The sequence below is a fragment of the Acyrthosiphon pisum genome, chromosome A2 (assembly GCF_005508785.2).
Source record: "Acyrthosiphon pisum isolate AL4f chromosome A2, pea_aphid_22Mar2018_4r6ur, whole genome shotgun sequence".
In the NCBI taxonomy this organism is placed as follows: domain Eukaryota; kingdom Metazoa; phylum Arthropoda; class Insecta; order Hemiptera; family Aphididae; genus Acyrthosiphon; species Acyrthosiphon pisum.
Window position 1 is genome coordinate 28,087,154 of NC_042495.1, and position 7,706 is coordinate 28,094,859.

At 27.2% G+C, this 7,706-nt stretch overlaps 1 long non-coding RNA gene across 5 annotated transcripts; it reads right to left on the reverse strand.

The window, feature by feature from the left end:
• Positions 1 to 275: 275 nt before the first annotated feature.
• LOC107885074 lies at positions 276 to 6,183 on the reverse strand. Of its 5 annotated transcripts, none has more exons than XR_001680316.2 (12): positions 5,562 to 6,183; positions 5,326 to 5,497; positions 4,911 to 5,016; positions 4,769 to 4,802; positions 4,536 to 4,703; positions 3,050 to 3,228; positions 2,770 to 2,941; positions 2,355 to 2,460; positions 2,213 to 2,246; positions 1,980 to 2,147; positions 476 to 672; positions 276 to 385 (listed from the first exon to the last, which is right to left on the reverse strand). It is a non-coding gene; the product is annotated as an uncharacterized LOC107885074 (long non-coding RNA). The 5 variants fall into 5 exon arrangements; XR_003839607.1 differs by having other exon boundaries at positions 3,032 to 3,228; positions 5,610 to 6,182; XR_003839605.1 differs by having other exon boundaries at positions 3,032 to 3,228; positions 5,592 to 6,182.
• Positions 6,184 to 7,706: the final 1,523 nt, after the last annotated feature.

Sequence of the window (7,706 nt, forward strand, 5' to 3'; positions counted from 1 at the left end):
CTATAATATTGTGAAAATATATAGCTATAATATTGTGAAAATATCTCTCTACAATTTTGTGAAAATATATAGCTATAATATTGTGAAAATATCTCTCTACAATTTTGTGAAAATATATAGCTACAATATTGTGAAAACGTTTAATCACCTGCCAAAAAATGTTTCTAAAATGTTTTGACAATTTTTTAAAATATTATAACACTCTAAATAAAATATTTTGATTTGTATAACCAATATTTTCAGAATATTTTGAAAATATAATTTTGCTGTGTGGGATGTGACCTTATTTATCACAAAAAAATGATTATCTTCTGCACGATTCTTGTTATTTGTCTTGTGTGCATAAGCTCACAAGACAATGGTTTCAATGACATATCGAATAATGCTATGAAATAAAAACTGTTTATTAAAGTATTTTTTATTGCCATTACATGTAATTAAATAAATATATTATGTGTCTGTTTGTTTGATTCACCTCTGTTTTTTGCTGTACCTGATTAGAAAAACTAGCATCAGAATTGTTGGTATCTGGAAACACACCTAGATATTACGAGAGGTTCGTGGCTATGAACATATTATGTTGGATAAATTAGTATTGGGGATCCTTCATCAATTGTTGCCATTTTTTCTGATACTGGACAGCCATAACGACGATTCTTACATTTCAAATACCTAATTTTAATCAGAAACATGATTTTACATATTGAATATCAGCAATATAACATCATACAATTTTTAATAGAAATATAGTTTACTTTTAATGAGTATTTAATTTCAATTGGGCCTGCAATATTTATATTAGCTGTTTATATTGTGTGGATAATATTAAAAAAAATTTATTTAATAATCAATATAGCAAAAAAATAGAAAATTGTATGTATAATTTAAATTAAGGGGCTCTACCACTATATTAGACACAGGCCTCAACATTTTTGAACTAAGGCTTTGTATATAGGTTTTAACATTACCATAGATTATAAAAATATTCTATTTTTTGTTACTATGCACTTTTTTTGTACACCAGAACTTTAGTTCACACCGTCACCTAGTAGGGCGTCACTACTGGGTAACCTCCCTAGTCTTATGACACTCCCCGTTAAGTATATTTTTCTGTATTTTATGAAACATACTTATTATGCACAACTGTATAGATTGTAGATTACATTAAGAGGATGTCAGCGCATTATTTGTTTTCTCTCTCTGGTCCACGCGCAACATAGAAAAAACGCATTAATGCAAGATCATTTTTTCTATTTTTTTTTTAAGTTATCTTAGAATAAAATCACCCATTACAAAATAGATAAAGAATAATATTTTTGAGGGAATTTAATGTTATAAGTTTAAATTGCGTTTAAATTGTTTTGAGACAATATTTAGACAAATTGATACGTCATGCCCTCGAAAATATTATACTCTATCTCTTTTGTAATGGGTGATATTGCTCTAAGATTATTTAAAAACGTAGAAAAAATGATTATGCGTAAATGCGTTCCATCTATATAGCGCGTGGGCTAGAGAGAGAAAACAAATAGTGCGCTTACATCCTCTTCAAATGAAAAAAATAACATAAAAATATCAAATCTACAATTAAATTAAGGTTGTCTTTGAATATTTTACCAGCATTTTTTAAAATCTAAATGTTTTATCTAAAAGTTATAAATTTTCAAATTTATATGTTTTACATAAAAAAAATTATAAAAAATAAACCTGTTGACTTTGATGAATGTTCTTACAGTAAAAAATTTTCTAAACTCACATTTACAAATTGGCTACCTATTTTAAAATTTTCAAAAAATAATTTAAATAATCAGGTTTAAAATTGTTTATTTTCAGTAATAAATAAAAATAAAAATGGTATACTATACGTGTAACTCACAAGTCAATAAATTATATAGAAAAAAAAACAGAATATAAGTTTTAATTACTTGGGTTACACATTACTTTTACATGATATGTAATTTTTTTGTCAACATACTAACCCTCTGAATAACTAACAGATTGTGACCTTAATTGGAATGCTGGCAATGGACAAATACTAATTCAGCAATATAGACAGTCGATAATCTTCAGAGTCCTGAAATCTGTCTGGTTAGAGGTTCCTGAGGCGGTTTGATTACTGCATCATTCGGCTGGTTCTGCTGCGTTGTCTGTAATATAAAAATTAGGATATAATTAATACAATAGAATATAAAACGATTTGTTTAATACCTACTAATAGTTAACTGGATCCATTGATAAGTATTTGACTACAAAAGGTACACAAATTATTCAAGTATTTAAAAAAAACATACATTAAAAACATAAATATATAATTAAATAAAATCAATGCAATTAATCGCCAAATTAAAACATACCTAGCACTTGCATAGTGATCCTCAATACCAATTGTATAAAAAACAAAAGTCCTAGGTAGAGTACGTCCGTTACAGGTAAATGAGCCGAAGACATAAACTATAATACCTAAGACATTTAAAATCATGTGTAATATTAGAAACTATAATATGAATTGTATGTTAATATCAAGCAAAAGTGTGAATATAGATAATATAGTATAATAGATTTATAATTTTGATTAGTAAAATATGATCAAAAACAGTTGAGTTTCTAATAACAATAAGATTTTGAGATATTTACAAGCATATACATATTAACATACAAATTATATTACTTATTTAATTGTAGGCATTTAAGGCATGAGCCAAGAAATTGTATTATTGAAGCATACATGCAAACTTATATTTTTATTCATTCGGGTATAGGTATTCTTACTAAAGATATTTTTCAATGCTGGGTGATCGATTTTGTAATTTTAAATTTGATAATTAATTCTCATGTGACCTTATTTATCACAAAAAAATGATTATCTTCTGCACGATTCTTGTTATTTGTCTTGTGTGCATAAGCTCACAAGACAATGGTTTCAATGACATATCGAATAATGCTATGAAATAAAAACTGTTTATTAAAGTATTTTTTATTGCCATTACATGTAATTAAATAAATATATTATGTGTCTGTTTGTTTGATTCACCTCTGTTTTTTGCTGTACCTGATTAGAAAAACTAGCATCAGAATTGTTGGTATCTGGAAACACACCTAGATATTACGAGAGGTTCGTGGCTATGAACATATTATGTTGGATAAATTAGTATTGGGGATCCTTCATCAATTGTTGCCATTTTTTCTGATACTGGACAGCCATAACGACGATTCTTACATTTCAAATACCTAATTTTAATCAGAAACATGATTTTACATATTGAATATCAGCAATATAACATCATACAATTTTTAATAGAAGTATAGTTTACTTTTAATGAGTATTTAATTTCAATTGGGCCTGCAATATTTATATTAGCTGTTTATATTGTGTGGATAATATTAAAAAAAATTTATTTAATAATCAATATAGCAAAAAAATAGAAAATTGTATGTATAATTTAAATTAAGGGGCTCTACCACTATATTAGACACAGGCCTCAACATTTTTGAACTAAGGCTTTGTATATAGGTTTTAACATTACCATAGATTATAAAAATATTCTATTTTTTGTTACTATGCACTTTTTTTGTACACCAGAACTTTAGTTCACACCGTCACCTAGTAGGGCGTCACTACTGGGTAACCTCCCTAGTCTTATGACACTCCCCGTTAAGTATATTTTTCTGTATTTTATGAAACATACTTATTATGCACAACTGTATAGATTGTAGATTACATTAAGAGGATGTCAGCGCATTATTTGTTTTCTCTCTCTGGTCCACGCGCAACATAGAAAAAACGCATTAATGCAAGATCATTTTTTCTATTTTTTTTTTAAGTTATCTTAGAATAAAATCACCCATTACAAAATAGATAAAGAATAATATTTTTGAGGGAATTTAATGTTATAAGTTTAAATTGTGTTTAAATTGTTTTGAGACAATATTTAGACAAATTGATACGTCATGCCCTCGAAAATATTATACTCTATCTCTTTTGTAATGGGTGATATTGCTCTAAGATTATTTAAAAACGTAGAAAAAATGATTATGCGTAAATGCGTTCCATCTATATAGCGCGTGGGCTAGAGAGAGAAAACAAATAGTGCGCTTACATCCTCTTCAAATGAAAAAAATAACATAAAAATATCAAATCTACAATTAAATTAAGGTTGTCTTTGAATATTTTACCAGCATTTTTTAAAATCTAAATGTTTTATCTAAAAGTTATAAATTTTCAAATTTATATGTTTTACATAAAAAAAATTATAAAAAATAAACCTGTTGACTTTGATGAATGTTCTTACAGTAAAAAATTTTCTAAACTCAGATTTACAAATTGGCTACCTATTTTAAAATTTTCAAAAAATAATTTAAATAATCAGGTTTAAAATTGTTTATTTTCAGTAATAAATAAAAATAAAAATGGTATACTATACGTGTAACTCACAAGTCAATAAATTATATAGAAAAAAAAACAGAATATAAGTTTTAATTACTTGGGTTACACATTACTTTTACATGATATGTAATTTTTTTGTCAACATACTAACCCTCTGAATAACTAACAGATTGTGACCTTAATTGGAATGCTGGCAATGGACAAATACTAATTCAGCAATATAGACAGTCGATAATCTTCAGAGTCCTGAAATCTGTCTGGTTAGAGGTTCCTGAGGCGGTTTGATTACTGCATCATTCGGCAGGTTCTGCTGCGTTGTCTGTAATATAAAAATTAGGATATAATTAATACAATAGAATATAAAACGATTTGTTTAATACCTACTAATAGTTAACTGGATCCATTGATAAGTATTTGACTACAAAAGGTACACAAATTATTCAAGTATTTAAAAAAAACATACATTAAAAACATAAATATATAATTAAATAAAATCAATGCAATTAATCGCCAAATTAAAACATACCTAGCACTTGCATAGTGATCCTCAATACCAATTGTATAAAAAACAAAAGTCCTAGGTAGAGTACGTCCGTTACAGGTAAATGAGCCGAAGACATAAACTATAATACCTAAGACATTTAAAATCATGTGTAATATTAGAAACTATAATATGAATTGTATGTTAATATCAAGCAAAAGTGTGAATATAGATAATATAGTATAATAGATTTATAATTTTGATTAGTAAAATATGATCAAAAACAGTTGAGTTTCTAATAACAATAAGATTTTGAGATATTTACAAGCATATACATATTAACATACAAATTATATTACTTATTTAATTGTAGGCATTTAAGGCATGAGCCAAGAAATTGTATTATTGAAGCATACATGCAAACTTATATTTTTATTCATTCGGGTATAGGTATTCTTACTAAAGATATTTTTCAATGCTGGGTGATCGATTTTGTAATTTTAAATTTGATAATTAATTCTCATGTGACCTTATTTATCACAAAAAAATGATTATCTTCTGCACGATTCTTGTTATTTGTCTTGTGTGCATAAGCTCACAAGACAATGGTTTCAATGACATATCGAATAATGCTATGAAATAAAAACTGTTTATTAAAGTATTTTTTATTGCCATTACATGTAATTAAATAAATACCTATATTATGTGTCTGTTTGTTTGATTCACCTCTGTTTTTTGCTGTACCTGATTAGAAAAACTAGCATCAGAATTGTTGGTATCTGGAAACACACCTAGATATTACGAGAGGTTCGTGGCTATGAACATATTATGTTGGATAAATTAGTATTGGGGATCCTTCATCAATTGTTGCCATTTTTTCTGATACTGGACAGCCATAACGACGATTCTTACATTTCAAATACCTAATTTTAATCAGAAACATGATTTTACATATTGAATATCAGCAATATAACATCATACAATTTTTAATAGAAGTATAGTTTACTTTTAATGAGTATTTAATTTCAATTGGGCCTGCAATATTTATATTAGCTGTTTATATTGTGTGGATAATATTAAAAAAAATTTATTTAATAATCAATATAGCAAAAAAATAGAAAATTGTATGTATAATTTAAATTAAGGGGCTCTACCACTATATTAGACACAGGCCTCAACATTTTTGAACTAAGGCTTTGTATATAGGTTTTAACATTACCATAGATTATAAAAATATTCTATTTTTTGTTACTATGCACTTTTTTTGTACACCAGAACTTTAGTTCACACCGTCACCTAGTATGGCGTCACTACTGGGTAACCTCCCTAGTCTTATGACACTCCCCGTTAAGTATATTTTTCTGTATTTTATGAAACATACTTATTATGCACAACTGTATAGATTGTAGATTACATTAAGAGGATGTCAGCGCATTATTTGTTTTCTCTCTCTGGTCCACGCGCAACATAGAAAAAACGCATTAATGCAAGATCATTTTTTCTATTTTTTTTTTAAGTTATCTTAGAATAAAATCACCCATTACAAAATAGATAAAGAATAATATTTTTGAGGGAATTTAATGTTATAAGTTTAAATTGTGTTTAAATTGTTTTGAGACAATATTTAGACAAATTGATACGTCATGCCCTCGAAAATATTATACTCTATCTCTTTTGTAATGGGTGATATTGCTCTAAGATTATTTAAAAACGTAGAAAAAATGATTATGCGTAAATGCGTTCCATCTATATAGCGCGTGGGCTAGAGAGAGAAAACAAATAGTGCGCTTACATCCTCTTCAAATGAAAAAAATAACATAAAAATATCAAATCTACAATTAAATTAAGGTTGTCTTTGAATATTTTACCAGCATTTTTTAAAATCTAAATGTTTTATCTAAAAGTTATAAATTTTCAAATTTATATGTTTTACATAAAAAAAATTATAAAAAATAAACCTGTTGACTTTGATGAATGTTCTTACAGTAAAAAATTTTCTAAACTCACATTTACAAATTGGCTACCTATTTTAAAATTTTCAAAAAATAATTTAAATAATCAGGTTTAAAATTGTTTATTTTCAGTAATAAATAAAAATAAAAATGGTATACTATACGTGTAACTCACAAGTCAATAAATTATATAGAAAAAAAAACAGAATATAAGTTTTAATTACTTGGGTTACACATTACTTTTACATGATATGTAATTTTTTTGTCAACATACTAACCCTCTGAATTACTAACAGATTGTGACCTTGATGTTACAAAATTTAAGACTATTTAAATTGTTGTCAATGATAAAGTTACCTATCTAATGAATTTTACATTTTTAATAACAAAAATTTTTTCCTATCTTTCCAATAGTTTTGCCTAACTAATACCTTTAAGGGTCTGTGTTGGATTGAAAGAACTTAATAATTCCCAATTCGAGCACTGATGACAATATAACCACAGCCACTGCACTAAACGACAATGATGGGACGTTCCACTGAGCAACAGACAGCATCATAACTGAAAGTACAAGGTACATAATGTTTTAAAGGTTTCCAAACTCCAGTACTCCATTTAACCAGCATAAAAGTCATCTTGGTGGAGTCGAGTTAATTTTTAATCAAAATTCTACGACTAAATTAATATTGATACAGAACATACCTAGGTTAATATGGTGTAGACGGTCGGACACTTGCTCCGAGGCCCGAGCTCGTCGTCTTCATTCATTTCTCGTTTCTCTCCCTGCGTTTTATACAAATTTTACGTGGAAAAAAATTGTACATCTTGAATATTCGAAGCGGCTGATTGATTCCAATATGAATATATTCGTATCAAATCAAAATATGTA